Source organism: Mustela lutreola, chromosome 6 (genome assembly GCF_030435805.1).
Source record: "Mustela lutreola isolate mMusLut2 chromosome 6, mMusLut2.pri, whole genome shotgun sequence".
In the NCBI taxonomy this organism is placed as follows: domain Eukaryota; kingdom Metazoa; phylum Chordata; class Mammalia; order Carnivora; family Mustelidae; genus Mustela; species Mustela lutreola.
The window spans coordinates 19944003-19962761 of NC_081295.1; positions in this window are offsets into that span (position 1 = coordinate 19944003).

The following is an 18759-nucleotide window of genomic DNA, read 5'->3' on the forward strand; positions in this document are numbered from 1 at the left end:
ATCCTGATCCAAACAATAATATGTCATCTATCCCTTGTCTCAACTTTAGAATTTCTTAACACAAACACACTAGGATATCTTCTTTAAAAATGTCGAAGGAAAGAAGCTTGAAAATGGTAATGGAAATATATAGGATTTTCTCCTAAATATGGAACATGAGATGTAAAAGCAAATTTTCAGAAAGGTACTACCCCTTCCAAGATGATAGAAACATTATAAATAAGTTATAGGTGAGTACATGTTGGGGTTCCATATTTGTTATAATTCTAAGCTAATAAAAACCTCATTCCTTCGGCTCCCAATATTATATAGGACATGCTGTGTATTAAAATGGAAAGAATTTTGCTAGGAAAAAAAATCTGAAGTCTATTTGTTAAGTTTTGAGAAGCTCGTAAAAAATAGTTCTCCTTGTTGACCATTTGTTTTTTAAAAAATGTGATTCTGCCTTTTTCAGAAAACTGTGTTTGTAAGATACCTACAAGAGCAGAGAAAAGGCATTCTTTAGTTGCTGTAGCAACAGCAGAATGAGTAAAGCAACATGAAAGTTAAATACTTAAGCTTCATCAGGAGCCAAAAGAGTGGAGGAGGAGGGGTGTTTCATTTATATTCTGATGCACACATCAGCTAAGTGGTGATTTCTGCTAACATTTTGTCTCCTTTAGGATACCTATTTATGGACTTCATCAGTTACTATCGAAAAAAACCCAAGAGGAAACCCCACGGCTTCATTGTTTACTAGCTAAAACCAGATTAAATCTATGTTTATGTCTCTCTCTTTCTCTCTCTCTCCCATTTACCTATCTTCTTTATTTCTCTCCATATTCATACAGGAAAAGACACAGTACCCATATATTAATAACCCCTCTGTGCCTGTGTTTCCTCTGGTGCAACCTAGAGAAAAAATAATACTTCTTCATAGGGTTGTTATAGAGATTACATTTGTTAACAGATGTAAAGCACTTAGAATGGTGTCTGTGACATAGTAATTCCTGTGCATTAACTCTTTTATCAGTAGCACATCAGACCATAGCCATTCACAATGTCAAAGAATGTAAATAAAGAATATGAGAGAAGGTGGGCTGGCGGCAAGTAGCCTGACCCTGAGAAGACACTGCTGACTACTGAAAGCTTCTGGGGGTTACTGTGCATTCATCCAACAAATATATATGAAACACATGTCATAGCAACAATACTATGCTGTGCTGGAGAGAAAGTATGAAGATGAATGTGACATGGTTCAAATATCTTTTAGGAAAAGAATAAGAAAAAAATTGAAAACATTAAAGAAAATGGGGGATGAATGATGGCATATGAGAAGAGGCAGGAATATACAGTATGAAGAACACAGAGGGGAAAGATGGCCTTGAACAGAAGAATAGACATTTAATCACTGGCACCCAGGCACAAGGCATTAAGGATGAGAATAGGCTTTGCCAAATTTGTAGGTTGGCTGGACAAGACAAAGAAATGGAAATGAGATCCCACCTGATGGGTCCAATTTTCCCAATTATGCTTGTCGGATGAGTAAATTATCTACAGGGGGAATGAGTGGAAGAGAGTCTTGGGGTGACTTGAAGACAAAGGTAAAAGTTTGAAATAGACAGTGAGGGGAATGGAAGTGAAAGTTGTAGCAGGAGAAATAAAAATGCTGAGAAGCCCTGGAGATCCAGGTGATATGAAGGCCTTGATTTTACAGGAACATGATTCAACAGACTTACATCGTATTCCCAGCAGTTTTCTACGGATCAGATAGAGGAAAGATAAAGTGAATAATCACACTGACCCAGGGTTGGGAATTTGCCTGATACCAGGAAACACTGCTAGATGTTTTCCTCCCTTAATCTTGTCTCCAAACCTGTACCCCTTTCTAGGTAAGAGGCTCATTGATCTGCGACCAGAGTGCCTCCTCTAAATATGCAGCTTTCTCAAACCAGTAGAACATGAGAAGTGGCAGTGTGCCACCTCTGAGCAGAAGCTTCAAAGGGGGTCCTGATTCCACGAGAGCACTTGCTTATTTTCCATCTCGACACGGGATTGTTCCTTCAGTAGGAGTCCCAGGATGAAAAGACACATGGAGCAGATCCATAGCAGCTGACTCACAGCTGCTAATGTGTAGCCTGCACACACACACACTCACACACACACACACACACACATTTTTTAAGAAGCCAATGAGACTTGAGAGGGGAGAGGTCATTTATTACCCAACTATTATATGTAGATCCTACCCATCCTTATTTTACATACAACCTCCCGACCAAACTGAAAGATGAGGGCACTTTTTGACAGCATGCCAATAAACACTTTGGGCACTTATGTAACATGATAGGAAGTATAACTAAGATCAATGCAGCTTAGTGCCTTGGAGAAGAGAGCTTGACACCACTTAGGAGACTGTCTCCATTCACTGAACAACAGGTGCAGGGTGGAGAGGTCACTGGGGAGGAGGGGAGTCCCGGACTCTGGCACTAGCAGAACAATGAAGACAAGAAAAAAAACTAAAATGACTACAAGAACAGCTTTGATATTTCAGAACAAATAATATAATCAATGTAAAATATTCTCAGAGTAAAAATAGTATCAAGAGGATATTTTAAAATATTATTAGATCTCTTGCCCAATTAAAGTTAATGCTGTGCCATTACATCTCAGTTGTGGCATTTATAGCTTTAGAGTTATTTTGAATTCATTTCTCTGCTGATGTTTTCACCAACTCATTAATTCTTACTTTTCAAGGAGAACTGCAGCCCTATAGAAGCTGGGTGCAAAACTAGATGAGATGGTGAAGAGGAGATTCCATGTTTTCTCCTAAACTCAAAGGAATCCAGTAAAAATTTGATTTTGTGCCATAGAATCAGAGCCCTTTCTAGCATATGGACGGGGGTCCAAACTGTGTGTTTAGAGGAAAGTTGGCCTTTTTAGTCTGAAACCAGCCTGAAAGGCAGTACTGAGAGGATGTGGGACTCACGGAGAGACTGAGGAGCGAAGGAAAGTATGGCACCTTCTTATCATGTGGGGCTCAAGGCTCATTTTATTTATTTATTTTATAGGAAGTATTACAAATATCCAGATGCAGCCAGCTTCAAGCATAAATGCTAAGTAATTCTAATATTAAATAAATAACTGAATACAACATAAGGATTCTCATTATACTGTTTCATTGCCTGGAACATTCCTTCCCAGAGATTTCTGTGACTCCATGTCACCTAACAATAGGACCCTCCCCATGCCACCCCTGGTTCTCCTTTCTTAACTCCCCTCCACTGCAAGAGCTTTCTTTTCTCCTAGAGTTCTCTCAATCTGACATATATTTTTTCCTTGTTATTTATCCTTTGCTCCCTGAGAGTGTCAACTTTGTGGGGACAGGAACCTGGTTTTATTCACTGCTATATTCCACTTTGAGACAGCATTGGGCATATGTTGGGCACTTAACAAATATTTGTTGAATGAATGAATAAAAATATCCATAAACTGAAACCTATAAACTTTGAGAATCATTCTGGAGAAAAATGCCTTATTCTATGTTAAAGACAGACACAAAATAAAAATAAAACAAAACAAAAAATTTGAACTCCTATGTGAGAGTCCCCATGGGGGATATAGGAAATCTAAATGTATTAATATTATCTTTTAAAATATTCAGACTCTGGTGACAAGTCATTTCGTGTCTACTTTTGAGTCTACTTTTTTTTTAAAAACAGGTGAACTTTCCTGCTTAGTTTTTGTATGCATTTACTTTGTTTTTGCCAATTCAACTGGACCAAGACCAATCTTTCTCGTGTTCATCATCGTGCCTTGAACCCTTATTCTGTAGAAAGGTTGTTTGAAAACACGAAGGTTAAAGCAAAATGCTCTTTTCTCTTCTGTATTATATCATCCTTGTAAGTAGAATTGTAAGAATTTTCTGAATTCTGAAAAGAATTATTTTTATTTTGAAACAAGTACTATTGCTACAGCTAGAAATTTTGGCTGAAAATATAAAAGATATGCCTCTGTTTTTAGGGTGAGTCTGTGCTATAATTAAGCTGTTCCACAGAATCAGTGAATTCTAATAACAAAAGCTTAGTAAATTCTTTTCCTCATGCATGAATTTGGCACTTACAAGGAACTGGGTATTAAACGAATAAAATAAAATTCTTCACTAAATCCACCACCTCTTTTCTCAAAGCCATTCCTTCTCCACATCAATCCACATCCAATCCACCCCCCAGCTGAGACCATTTCAGATGCCTTCTCATCACTAAACCCACATGAACTCCATCAGGTGCCTCACCTGTCAATGGGTCCTCTTCTTCATTTCCCCCATATGTCCCCCCTCTCCATCCCTACTTCTAAGATGTTAATTCACCTATAGTCATTTCTCCCCTGGATTTCTGCCACAGCCCCTTGACTGGCATTAGCCTCTCATCTTGTTCTCCATAGATCAAATCCCTTTTTGACACCAGAGCCAGACGATCTTTTTAAAAGATCAAAAGACCAAACCTCATGATACATCATTTACTTGCTGCAAATTCTTTGGTTATTTTTAATATGTTTGAGGATACAATTCACAGTTTGGTTGTGTATGGAAGATCTCCGTGATTCCTACTGAAGTTTCCAACTCTAGAATCAACAAGTATGATGGCCCGCACATCCTAACTTTTAAGTCCACTCATGTAAAATGACTGGTGCGTTCTGGTTTCAGAACACATTTCATGTTATTTATTCTTACTTGCCTCACAAATTTCAGGGGAATTATTTACATGTTACTTTCTTCCCATAGCATCATGTAAAACCAATCATTGTACTTATGGCAAAAACAGTTAAAGCCTCCACAAGCTTAGAAACCACAGGTAGTCCTAGGTCAGTGGCCAATGATACTAAATTTGCTAAGAGAGAGAGGCAAGATGAGGGGAAGAAGAAGACTGCTTGGGACAACATAAAAAATGGTGAGAAAACAGCTTTTACAGAAAGGAGATAGAAAGAAGATACTTTTAAGAAGCTGTCAGACTAGAAAAATATCAGAGATATTTAAAGATGATTTACAAAAAAGTTGTGGTGCGGAAATGAAGAAATTACAATCACCTCGCAAAAGTCCCTTACCAATAATATTATCTTGTGCTTTAGACAGTGTTTTTAAAACATTTTATCTGATACATTATGTGTGTGTGTGCATGCATATACATGTGCCCTGAGGAAGAGCTGGGACTGTCTGATTCCCACTGCCTGAGACTCAACCCTCTTATGGGATATTTCTAACATGCAAGGTCCAAGGGGTGGGATAATCATGTTCTGAGATAACCCCCCAACTTTGCTTCTAGTGGGGAATCTGGAATCTGAAATCTGGCAGTCACCCTGGTGCCTCACAGGCTCTAGGACAAAAGGCTAATCCCATGTCAAGAGGAAGCCAGAACAGATCAAGCCATCCACCTGAAACATCTCCTGTGGTCATTAGTCTAATTAGCTGCCTTGCTGCATATATTATAAGTAGCTTCAGTTCAGAGCCAGGATTACAGTCATTTGATATCTAAGACTCAGTACAAATAAATATTTGTTAAATGAATAAAGATCTAACCTTACCTGGCAACTGTCACTAGTAATATCAGACCTAGTTCATGGAGAATGGAATTTCTGTAATGTCTAAGATTATAAAACCTTTACCTAAGGAATGACAAGTATAATATAACCATCGCTGGGTCCCCTTTCACAGGCTCAAGGTTTAGAAAATGTAACTATTTTGTGTTAAATATCCAGACAGAATAAATACGGGTTTCTTTAAATTCCATAAGGCACCAATGTCAGGGTTCCTAATGTGAAAGGCCTTTGTTGTTGCCTCCATTAAAACTCTGAAATGATTGTCAGGTGTTCTTTATTCATGCAATACCCCAAAGAGGGGAGAGGAGACATGGTTAACCCTGAAAAGAAGAGAAGAAATTGTATGACACTCCTGTGAGTTAGTACTACTTCAGACATAGAAACAAAGGACCTCTTTGAAATCACTTTGACATTGAGAACCAAAGTTTACTTTCAGAACTGAGATTGAACATTAAGCTCCTGCCTCCCATTTTTTGGTTTGATCCAAAATTCAAGTTTATCTGTAATCAATTATCATAGTTAATCTCAGTATTACATTATACTATAAGTTCTATGAAAGATTTCCACTCTCATAACTTTTTTTTTTTTACTTTTGATGACATTTAACATATCTATCCCATTCTTAATCTGGGGAAGATTTTGTGGCTAATTTTTACATTAAAAAGTGAAAATAGTGTTTTCAAACCTTCCATTATATCTTCATGATTTTTGGCATATCAGCATGCACGTGGTGTTTGCTTACAGTTCTCCATGATTGAAATTACTTTTGCCACATTTATTTTTAAAAAAATTATTGCTGCGTAAGTGAAAAATCACTCTTATTATATAATAGAATATAAATATAAAAATAAATGAGATTAAAATGTTATCAAATAGGAATTAAATTTAAAGTGTAAAATAAAATGCACATAGTACTGAGCATTATTAATTTCAAAACAGAATTGAAAATGTTTTTCTCAATAATAAAAATAAAACACTTTAAGATTAGTCAGTAATGGAAGGATAACAGCTAGATATCGTTCAGTTTTATATGAAAATAAGGTTTGATATCAATGGAACAATTCCACCTTTTGTTTTCTTGTTACTTATCACTGAGAATTTCCTCTCATATGTGTGCATTCTAAAATGGTAGAAAGCATTTCACTCAGTTTTTTTATAGCATTGGACATGGATAAGTCTTTCCTAACCAAAATGGTGCGACTGTCATTCAACAAACTGAAATGGTATCTTGAATGTATCAAATTTGGTTTAAAAAAGAAAGGGTGAAAACAAACTGCTTCTTAGCCACTCACAGAGGTTGTCTTATTAAGGAGAAGGATTAGAAAGTTTATTTATCATGTGTTTTTAGTACTTCATCAAACTCAGTAAGTGTTTAGAAAAACCTCCTTGGGTATTTCAGTGAGGAAGAGCTCCCCTACGCATACAGGATTGAGTGGAATTTGTTCTGGGTGTGCCCTCTTGAATACAGAAAAATGACCTCTGAGCAGAGGATTCAAATCACTTACAACCTACCATCTATGTTGCAATTTATCACAGACCTACCGATGGGTTAAAATTCTTTTCTTCAGCTGGACGAATTATCAAGTTTGGCCAAACAACAAGTTTCAATGGATGCTCTTATATTCAACTTGTATTTGAAAGAAAAATATTACATAGAAGGTCGAGTTCAAAAATACATGGATCCATCAGTCAGTGATGACTTTATGGCATAAAGGTATATATTTGGTGAGAATTGTAAGACTATCACAATCTATGTTTGTTTTATAAAATTCCCAAATCATCTTTTGGATATTTATTTTTTAGTTTTATTAAGCATCCACCAATATTATTTGTAAATGTAGATCAAGCAGCAGTTTTAAACAATTGCTTTTGAAGGGTATGTTAGTGTTTAATAATCTGCAGTCTCCCTCTCCCACGAACACAAGCCATCAACAACAACAAAATACCTGTAACATATAGTACATCATAAGTTTTTGATGTAGTGTTCAACAATTCATTATTTGCATATATGCTAGCTAACTGAACATAATAAATACATAAATACATAAACAAACAACCTATAACAAAACAGTTTTTGTGGGATTTATGACCTGAGTTAGTGGCTCTTGCCTTAATTTGTATGTTATACTGTGAATAAGGCTGCTATGGATTTTTCCCTTCTATCCTCCTCATATTGTTCATTACTGATCAGGAGGTCAGAAGCTTAACTATCTGTCCTTCTACTTTGCTAAGAAAAATTCTATAGGTTTTCTTGGTGTTTGTTGTGTGTTTCAAAGTTGCACTTGAGTTTAGGTGGATTTATACTAGAATTTGAGAATGTCTAACATAACATAACAAACATAACATAACATAACAAACATAATAGAATATGTTTACTCTGTTAACAGTTAATAAGCCTTCTCATTTCAAATAATTTTTATAATAAATAAATTAATTAATAAAATAATTGTTAAATAATTTTTAGCATATTTGTCATATTTTCCACTTGATATTTTACAGCAATTAATAAGATTCAGGCTAGGTGATTCTTTTTTTTTTTTTTTTAAGATTTTATTTGTTTATTTGACAGACAGAGATTACAAATAGGCAGAGAGGCAGGCAGAGAGAGAAGAAAGCAGGCTCCCTGCTGAGCAGAGAGCCCAATGCAGGGCTCAATCCCAGGACCCTGGGATCATGACCTGAGCTGAAGGCAGAGGCTTTAACCCACTGAGCCACCTGAGCGCCCTAGGTGATTCATTTCGTCCTTACCTGTGTCTGAGGGTACTTGCTGATTTCATCACATTAGCTACTAGTTCTAACATTTGCATCACAAATGTCACCTTTTCCAAACTTAAAAACATCTTCTCTCTAATGGATAATAAAAAATTATCATTGAACTCTAATATAAAGTCATGTATATTAATACGTTCTTCCCAATACCTCGCAATTTTCAACATGTGGAAATATGGTGTTAATGAGCTACAGAGGTGTAAACCTGGATGTGTCTCGCTATGGCCACACCAAAAGGCACATAGAGCCATTCTGCACACAGATATTTGAGAACAGACTAGGTTTACAGACACAGTGCCTCCGTGGAAGAGTTTGAGACAGGAAGTGTCTTGAATCCAGACAACTCTGTAGTTTCCAGGTCTCATCTTGCCTGAGACTTGATAGCATTTTTGTCCTTGGGTTCTAAGTGATAATTTCATATCCTAACAACAAATTCCCCAGTTTTACTTAAAATAACTCTAGCAGATTACTCTTGCTATAATCAAATGAACCTCTTCTAAAGTAATTGTTGGCTGACCTTCATGTTTGTTTAGGTTAACTGAACAGCCATAAACTCCCAATCCTAAACTAAATTTGTTTCTGTATACTCAGGGTATGAAGGCTTTTAGGAATTGTTGGTATGAAATTACAGTATTTCCAATAATGAAATATTTTGATACAGGCAGTTGTACTCCCACCTCCCACCTCACACCTTCTCCCAAAAAGCTAATGGCAAAGTAAAACACATTTTTCATAATTGTATTAGATTTGAGACTGAGTCAAAATTGAGAAAACAGACATATAAAATGAATATGGACAACATTTGGGTTACTGAAGTTTCTATGGAGACATGGCTTAAAGTCTCAAGAATCCTCTGATAATTCTGAAAGACTGATGTAGATTTATTATCTAAAAAATCCTAAATTCACAAGAAAATTAAAAGCCAAGACATCAATTCTTATAATCAATGCAAGATTTCACTATAAATTCCTTAAGGCCCTGGCAGACTTTACAAAGTGCCTGTGGCCGTGCGTCCCTCTGACTATCCAAGAAATCGAGGTAGATGTGCACCATATGTGCAGCTCATTACTAAATCAGGCCTACAAGTCTGTTTTGAAAGCATATCACTAACCACTGGATACATTTTTTTTTTAAATCACAGCAAATGTCTAGTACAAAGAAGAAATTCTAAAATAATGGAATATACAATGTGTTGGCTTAATTTCAATAAAACTAAAGAAAATATAACCATCAAAAAGCCTAATCATATTACTATTTAAGGGCAAAAATCAATGTCCACATCCATTCTCAGAGCTAATAATGATGTTATGTAAAACTTCTATATTAAATAAAGTGTTCTCAAATAACCTACACATGTTAGACTCAAATAAATGTTACTTTATTTTCTTTCCCTCAACTTTTGGATGAAAGAATAACAAAATTCTTTAGAGGATAAAGGTTAGAATTTAAATTTTCCCCATATGAAATATATACTTGAATGGTGAAAGAATCGGCAAAATTAAAAAATGAAACGCCAAATTTATAAACATGGCTTTGTAATTAAACTCCTTTCTTAAAATTATCAGATTGTTTTATTCTTGTGCTCTCATATGCAGACTTAACTGATTTCCATCTTTATGGAAACTGAACTGAACACCAAAACTTCAGTTTAGGACTGTACATTTTCATGTTTACTTCCAATAGCACTAATCCCTTATTCTTAGTAATCATCTTTAATGATAGTTAGAGGAATCTCTCCAAAACATAGCTTTAGGTATTACTTAAGGAAATTATGTTAGCTCACAGTTCTGATTTTCATTTAATTATTTTTTATCTATAATCACATTACTCATTTGAAGTTAAATTAATTCGAAGTATGTGACTTTGGGAAAACCTCTGACTGCATATAGGGAGAAAAGATTTCTTTAATTCAATATTGAAGAGCTCAATCTCCCACATTTATGGCTCAAAAGCAGTAAACCTTTCCTTCCCTGGGATTTCAGCTGTGGAGATACATGGCATAGTACTCATTTAGGCCAGGCATTTATTTTGTAGTGTAAAAATAATCATGGATAGAAGAGTCCAAGTCCAGGAAATAAAGTAAACTCTAATGGCCCCAAATATATATTTCAAGCAATACCAAGAATTTGGACACAATGCCTATATTTTTTGCATGAAGGGCTCACCTGGCCATTCTACCAGGTATAAAGAATAGCTTAGTCGTTCCTAGCAGACCCACCCAAAGGATGTCCTGTCTCCTGGTTTACAGTATCATCTGGACAAGAGAGTAAATGGAATAGGGCTGATGAGTTAGCTGAATGAAATTTCATTATATTCAGTTCAATGACAACTCAGAAATTCTAAACACTGACACCATCCCAAGTCAGCCCCTCTTTGATCTGTTTTGGCCCTCATTCAGTGGGCCTGTTTCTGCTCAGAAAGTGTAGATATCCTAGGAGTCCTACACATCAGAACCCGTTACAACTACATCAGATTTCACAAAGCTTCTTGGACCCATGAACCTGTACCTGTATGTTATCTAAAAGCAGACCCTATGCTAGTCTCAGGCCTCTGAAAACACCCTGCACACTAAAACAGTAACTAACATCTTCTCCAATAATTTCATTTATCTTAATAATTTGTTTATAAAATAGGTAGCAAATTTAAAATTCTGTTCATATTTATAAATACACTCAGGACACAAATGAAGAAACTTGCTGGTTCTTGTCATCTAAATTATAGTCACACAAATTCTAGCATCCTTTCTTACACTCAAGACATCTTCATTTTTTTCTGATTCAAAACAAAATTATTTCTGGTCTTCATATGTAGTTGAAACCGTATCTCACATTGGTTGTATGTGACCCCACAAAGAGAGATCTGTTTTCATAAAATGCAATGTAAACAATGACCCAGGGGCACCTGGGTGGCTCAGTGGGTTAAAGCCTCTGCCTTTCACTCAGTCATGATCCCAAGGTCCTGGGATCAAGCCCCACACTGGGCTCTCTGCTTGGCAGGGAGCCTGCTTCCTCCTCTCTCTCTGCCTACTTGTGATCTCTGTCTGTCAAATAAGTAAATAAAATCTTTTTAAAAAATGACCCAAATTATACCCTCCCCTGACTCCCTATAATGTACAATGAGTCTTTGAGTTGCGCAGGGTACTTGCCTTATTTAAAAAATTGAACAAAACAAAACAAAACTAGTTCCATGTTATACAATTTAATATACTTTTATGAAAAACCCACTTTATTGAAATCAGCATTTATCTAACCACTATGTTCATTTTCAATTAGTCTTTCTTTTTTTCCTTATGAAAAGTGAAATCATAATTTGGGGCTCATTGTGGTGTTTCTTCCAGGAATTCATGTATTAAGTATTAAGAGACAAGTGCCCAAAGGGTTTCATTCACTCAGGCATGTATTAGAGTCAGATGATTTTTGCTATAGTTTACTATTAAGTATTACCTGTTGGAGTCAAGTCCATATCCTGGGTGATTTTACGCCGCTCATCAAAGAATGTGAATAATAATCATATAGAATGTTAATGATGGTCATAACAAAGTAGCTCTACTCAGTTACTGAGTGCCAATTTTGTGATGAATGCTGTAAAAAATGAATTTTTAATTATTTGAAGCTGATTCTGTTGTATGATTTATTTGGCAGAACATTGAGAATATTTCTTTGGTAGTTCAAGTTGTTAGAATTCCACACTAATACTATTTTAACTTGGTTTCTTTGGGGATACAGACCTGTGGAAGTTAATTACACTAGTAGAAAGTCAACCTGGGTTGAGATATATCAGTTCTCAAATTTGAACATTCATCAGAAGCACCTAAAGGAACTGTCAAAAAAAATTTTGCTGAAGCAAGAATTTTTACAATAGGTCTGGGGTGGAATCTGAAAGATCTCAGGGACAACACTTTGAGAATATTGAGATAGAGGGCACATATTATAAACTTCTAAGAAAAACCCTAAAAAAATAGTGAAAAAATTTTTTAGAATAGAATTTAAGTAACTTACCTAAATTTTAGGATTGCCAGATAAAATACAAGATGCCCAGTTAAATTTGAATTTCAGATAAATAACATATAAATATATTGCATGGGACATTGTCATAAAAAGAAATAGTCATTGTCTATCTGGAATTCAGATTTAACTGGATAACCTATATTTTTTCTCCTAAATCTGGCAACCTGAAACTGTACAGAGGTATTAGCAATTTGTTTCTTGGTTGTGTAGACATACACCTCCAAACTGTTAAGATCTCATACTGTTTTTCACCATTGCCTTGGTGTATATCTTAATTGCACTCTTATTTTTCCATAAGATCCAATAACAGAGCATTTGAAGCCCCAGAAAAATCTAAGGATTCTTTAGTTTCTACTCATAAGGGAGGCGTTGGGCAAAAGGATTTAACACTCTTTGAGTGAGAAGTATTTATACACTCCTTGGAAATTGCTCAGGGACACACATTTATGCCTCAAAACTCTGTAGAATGTAGAAGAAACAGAAATCTATAGATTTCTATAGAAATCTATAGAAATCTATAGATGAATAATTCTATTCACCAAAAATGTTCCACAAGAATTTTGTACCACACACACACACAAACAGAAGACTCCATTTTTCCATGGCCCTAGGTGTCAGGAATATGGGGCCATATGGTCTCTCCAGGTCTCCTATGGTACCTGGCAGAGCAGGATGACTGGAAAAGGAGGGAAAAGAGGGAAACCAAAGAAGGAATAAGTGAAAGAGGGTGCATAAATGAGAGAGAGAGTATAAGAGATTTTTCCTTTGTGGTTTCTGTAAATATGAAACTTTGGAGAAAAGTAGTAACATCTAGAAAATAATCTAGTGAACTTTCTGTAGGACACATCATGTAAAACTACAGTCAGCTTCTTTGAAGAAAACCAGTTGCAGTGATGAAATGATACATCCCATTTGCCATCTTTTTCTTCTTTATATATGATTTCAGCCAGAGTCTGTACTAGATTTATTTAAGGTAGGATTGAGTATATATATGTGTGTGTGTTACAGTGGATAGGAGATAATAATTATTAAGGATCTTGCATTTTGATAATTTTCTCACTGTGTTGAGTCTTGAATTAAAATATGTGTCCTTAAACTTGGTTGCACATTGGAATCACCTGAGAAATTTAAGTATATAAAACCTACATTCTCAAAGATAATAATTCAACTGATCTGGAGCCTGAGTCTAGTCAATGAATTTAAATTATCAGACTGTCCAAGAGTATGTTTTCAATATGAACATCACATTGGTGGGATAATATAACAGAAATTGGGAGGCAGGCAAGCCCCAACTCTAATGATTATTGAAATAACAACAGCAATTCAAAGGAATATCATACACATGATTCTGAAATTGAGGTTACAACTTTGGGGGCGTGTTGTCAAAATTGTAGAACTAGCTAGAGAACTAAACTTAGACTGTGGTATATGAGTTTATCAAATGTAGGAAGGAAATTGACAGAAAATTCTCCAGAAATTGAAAGCTAGAATTTTGTCTACTTATTTCCCAATTTTCCATGGTTATCTGGTTGCTATAGAAATTGAGAGGAGATTAATTTCTGATTTACTCATGTTTGCTAGAGCCTTCTACCCAGATTTACCAGCTAAAGTGGATCTCCCAGGATTAGTCACAACCCATGGTCTAGAATTAGGAGGCCTTGAATATTCTGCTAGAGGTTAGCTGCAACTGTAAACTTGAGCAGTACATGTTCAGTATTAGGGGCAAGAGAAAAGAACTTGAACTGTGTTATAACATACTACAGAAACAGCACAGAAATAAATAGACTTAAATGCCAAGATGGGCTATCATTTATGTAAAGGGCCAGGCACTGAGAGTGTACATGGATTTGAAGTTCTGAAAACAAGTATTTCTGTGCAGAGTCATCCTACTGTCCTAAAAGGAGGGAATACACAGAAGTTCAGCTACAAGGATTCACATCCTTGAGTAGTGAGGGTGAAAAATATGCTCCTTCTTCATGTTTAGAGTAGAAGAACTATATCAGCAGGCTGTTTACTCCAGGTCAGTGGAGAAAGACTTGGGGCTCAGAAGTTTGTTCACATAAGGTAGGAAGGAAGTTCCCTTCATAAATTTTTAACAGTTAACTGAAATCAACAAAGACCCATACATAAATTCCCCAAAGACCTGTTGCACCACCTAAGGGGAAAAAAATTCTGAGACTTTTATGTGATTATCTGTTCAAATTTAGGAAAAAAGCTTCATAGAAGGTACACTTAATGCATCTGAAGGAGGCCTTGAATAAACCACTACACATTCTAGGACCAAAAAAAAAAAAAAGAAGAAGAAGAAGAAGAAGAAGAAAGAAAGAAAGTTCTGTAAAATATGAGAGTTTTTGTCTACAAATAGTATTTTGTCTACAAATAATATTAAACCCAGTTCAAAGTAGATTAAAATTAGAAAATTTATTGGCTCATGGTATTGGAAGTTCAGAGAGAAGACTTTCAGAGTTGGCTTAATTGAATGGCTCTCATTCTTTTGTGTTCTCCCAACTGAGACTTCTTTTATCTGTTGGCTCATCCCCCTGCTAACTTCCTAAGTAAGAAAATTGGTGTAGCATTCCAGGCCTTATATCTACAGAGGATGGCACTCAGAGGAAAAGAAAGCTTCTTTTCTGGTGCCTCTTTTTAAGAATGAAGGAACTCACAAGAAGCCCTAAGGAAACTTCTTCCTTCCTATTTGGCTGGATTGGGTCACATGCTCACTCATTAACCAATTCTTTGGGATAGTGGAAATGCCGTAACTTAGATTACTTACTGTGGAAAGAAGTATGTGATTACCCTTTACCCAGTTAGGTCCATTAATCCTATCTCTATCCCCCTGAAGCTTCTGTGCTCCATGGCAAGGATTAGGCTTCTAAATGAACACCAAGACACTGTCCTGAAGGGGGAAGGGGGATTGATGACTAACAGGTAACAGAAATCCACTTCAAGAAATCTCCCTATCTACAGAAATGCCCCCTGATATTTTCCAAGTAAAGAAAAGGAAGGAGCCATTTGCTGTCTCAGTAATACATTTGACCCCATACATGTTCTGCATCATTTGATAAAAGTGCCTTGTTGACAAGTTTACACTCCATAGATTTCATGTTTCTCTGCATTCTAATGTAATCGTGCTAGTCCTCTCCAACTCAGATGCCATGGTGTCAGTTTGCTAGATGCCATTCTCCTTGATGAATCAGGAATGGAAATGTTTTGGAAGCTCATTTGATGTTTTTCCCAAGTATTGTTATTTATTTATAATGTAAAAACCTTTCCCTGGTTATAGCAACATTAATGTTATCTGATAGGTAGCCCCAAATGAGAATTGTACTATCTTAAGGATTCAGGCAAAGTTTACTAACCTCACTGTATATTAATATATGGCAATCTTATTCTGCAGGAAACTTTATAGTAACTCACATGTGTGACATTAATACCAATTTAAAATTATCTCCATTGTGATTGCAGGGAAACATTAAGAGAAAGTTGTTCTGTCAACTATGTTCATGAAAGTTATCATGCCATAACATTTTAAGATAAGCTGAAATGAAATTTATTGATAGTTTATAGTTTGAGAATGCTCAGAGTAAAAGTTTGTTTATTTTTCATAGATATTTTGTATATGACCAAACATAATGCCCTTGAGGCAAATACTGCTGTAAGAACTAACTTGTGGCCTGAATCTTTATTCTATAGGTATTAAGTTGGTAAGTAGTGTTATGTTTATTTATTTTTTTTTAACTGATGACTACACAAATCAAGAAGACACTTCTTTGTTAATACAACTGAATAAAAATAATAACCAATAATTCTAATCAGTATATTATAAAATATACTATTTTATATTTATATAAAATATTTATAAATAAAATATTTATATTTATATTTATATATTCTATTCTATGCAAATAGAACCCAATTAGGGAAATTCAAGTAGCTGTTGTTTTTTGTTTTTCTCCTTTTAATCAATCTTCAATGGTAAGAAGTCACAGCTTACTTAAAATTTTGTTTTCCCCTATACTTGAGTGTTTTAATAAAATTGCCCAGAATGTTTATTTTTCTGTTCAAGGATCTCTTCAGAAATATATACAACTTCAGTATTTTATTCTCTTTGAATATAACTTGGCTTTTACTCCTTGGTACCTTGTTTTGGGCTTTCTCATTTAGAGAGTGTTTTTGGAGACAATGACTAATCAGCCATTTTCTTCCTGTATTTTAGCAAAAGAAAGAAGTCATCTTTTAAGCCAGTTTGTAGATAAAAGGAATGACTCTGATAAATATCTGTATTGGCCTCAGGAACTAGTAGATTTGCATCCCAGCCAGATGTGACTGTACATAATGGGTGGAAGCCAAGAATATGATAGTTGGAATTACAGAGATTGATCATTTTAAGAGCAGAATTTCTTTAAAAAGCATATGGTAGAGACATATGATAAAATTTTTTAAAAAATTAAAATAATGATGCATAGCTTTATTTGTTAATCTACAGAATATCCAGGACATGTCAAGTAAAATAATAAACTTTAAAGAAGTATGTAGAAAATGACTCTGTTCTTATGTAAACTCACACATATTTTTGAACAAATATTTTGTTAATAGCATTTATCTGGAGTTGATTACAGGTGATTTTTATTTTCTTCTTTATACTTTTCTATATTTTCTGAATTTTTAAAAAGAGCAAGTATTAATTTTCCTTTCAAAAAAGGTAGTAATTCTATTTTATTTTCTAAGTATAGTTTAAAGCTTTTAAACAGGAACAGACATAAAGTGATTTCAACAAATTAATCATGAAATCAATTATATGCTGTTGCTCTCCCCTCAACCTACCATATTAACAGTTGATATTTGTGTCTTTTTGCTTGGTATCAAAGCATAACCACTTCTCTAGGCAGCAACTCTATATCATACAGCAATATGTCTGTAATGCTTTTCTATCCCTGAATTCAAATCATCCTTAGTTAGCCTCAAGCTGCCTTTCAAATGAAAAGACATGTTCTTTACCTAATGTGTGGACTGTTATTTTCCAGAAGACTGATTTTCCTGATGGATCAACTGACTTTGCTTTTTCAGCGGCTGCACTCAGTCTCTTTCTTTCAGATGTAGCATGCCTGCCTCAACATCAGGATCAAGTGGAGGAAAGAGCTTCAGTTTTCTATGCCGGTGACCCTTCAACCATGGGTTCTCCAGAGGTTTCCAGCTTTCAATTCTTTCCCTTAATTTAGTTCTTACTAGGAGTGGTAGGTGAATCTACAACATTGAGTGACTCTTTCTAAATTTTGAAATGCCCACAGTAAACCAAACTTCTAGTGCTCCTGCTAAAAAAATAAATAAATGTTTTGCTACATTTTTTTCAGTTAATATTATATTCCTTTGGTCAATATTTCATTTCTTTTCTTTCATTTATATTTTTTAGCTAATAGGTTAAAAGTATTCGCATTAACACTCCTGTTAATATGCCTTGCAAGACAGAGCAGCTCAACTCTACAAAGGCAAACTGTATCCACAAATAAGTCTAGAGTTAGATTGTCTCAGGACCCTAAAGACATTCCTGTGTAGTGTAAAGTCCTGTTTAGTGAAAAGACAATCACTGCTCTAGGGAATTCAGCAGGGCTTCAGGTTAAGAAACTCTACCCAAGTGCCTCAGTGACTCAGCAGTTAAGTGTCGGCCATCAGCTTAATTGATTATCTCAGAGTTCTGGGATCAAGTCCCATGTAGGGCTCTCTGCCCAGGGGGGAGTCTGCTTTGTCCTCTCACTCCCTCTTTCTGCTCTATCTCTCAAATAAATAAATTAATAAAATCCTTTAAAAAATATTTTTTTTAAATCTACTCAACATGATATAAACTAAATTCTAATATAGCTTAGAAGGGCTACCAAAATATTGATTTTATATCTCCTCCTTTACTGGAAAGTATATAGGCTATTAGTCAATTACCCTATAAAATGGACTGAGAAGTAAACAGAATAAATCACAATGAAAACCCTCAATGTACTCACCTCTCCAGTTTTAATGATGATTAAACTAAGATTCTTAAAATATTTCACAATAATTTTTGAGAGATATTACCAGTTATTTAAGATACTAGACTAGAAACAAATATTGTACTGTATGATCACTAAAATTGAAAGAAATAAAAAGGACCATACTGGAATATATCTTATAATGAACAGCTTTTTAGAAAGAAAATTTAGCTAGTATTCAACTTTCTGTCAGTTTAGTTTTCCAAAGGATTTTTCATGTGTACAGATATTCTCAATTCCCTTCCTCATCAGTAAAAGTCACAATGATGCTAATAAAAATGGAAATTGTTTTACCATCTTCAGAACTGAGGTGGTCATAATACACTCAGTTTTCTCGACATCTTTAAGCTGGCAGAACCCCAAACTTTCTAGTCATGCCTAAAACTTCAGTG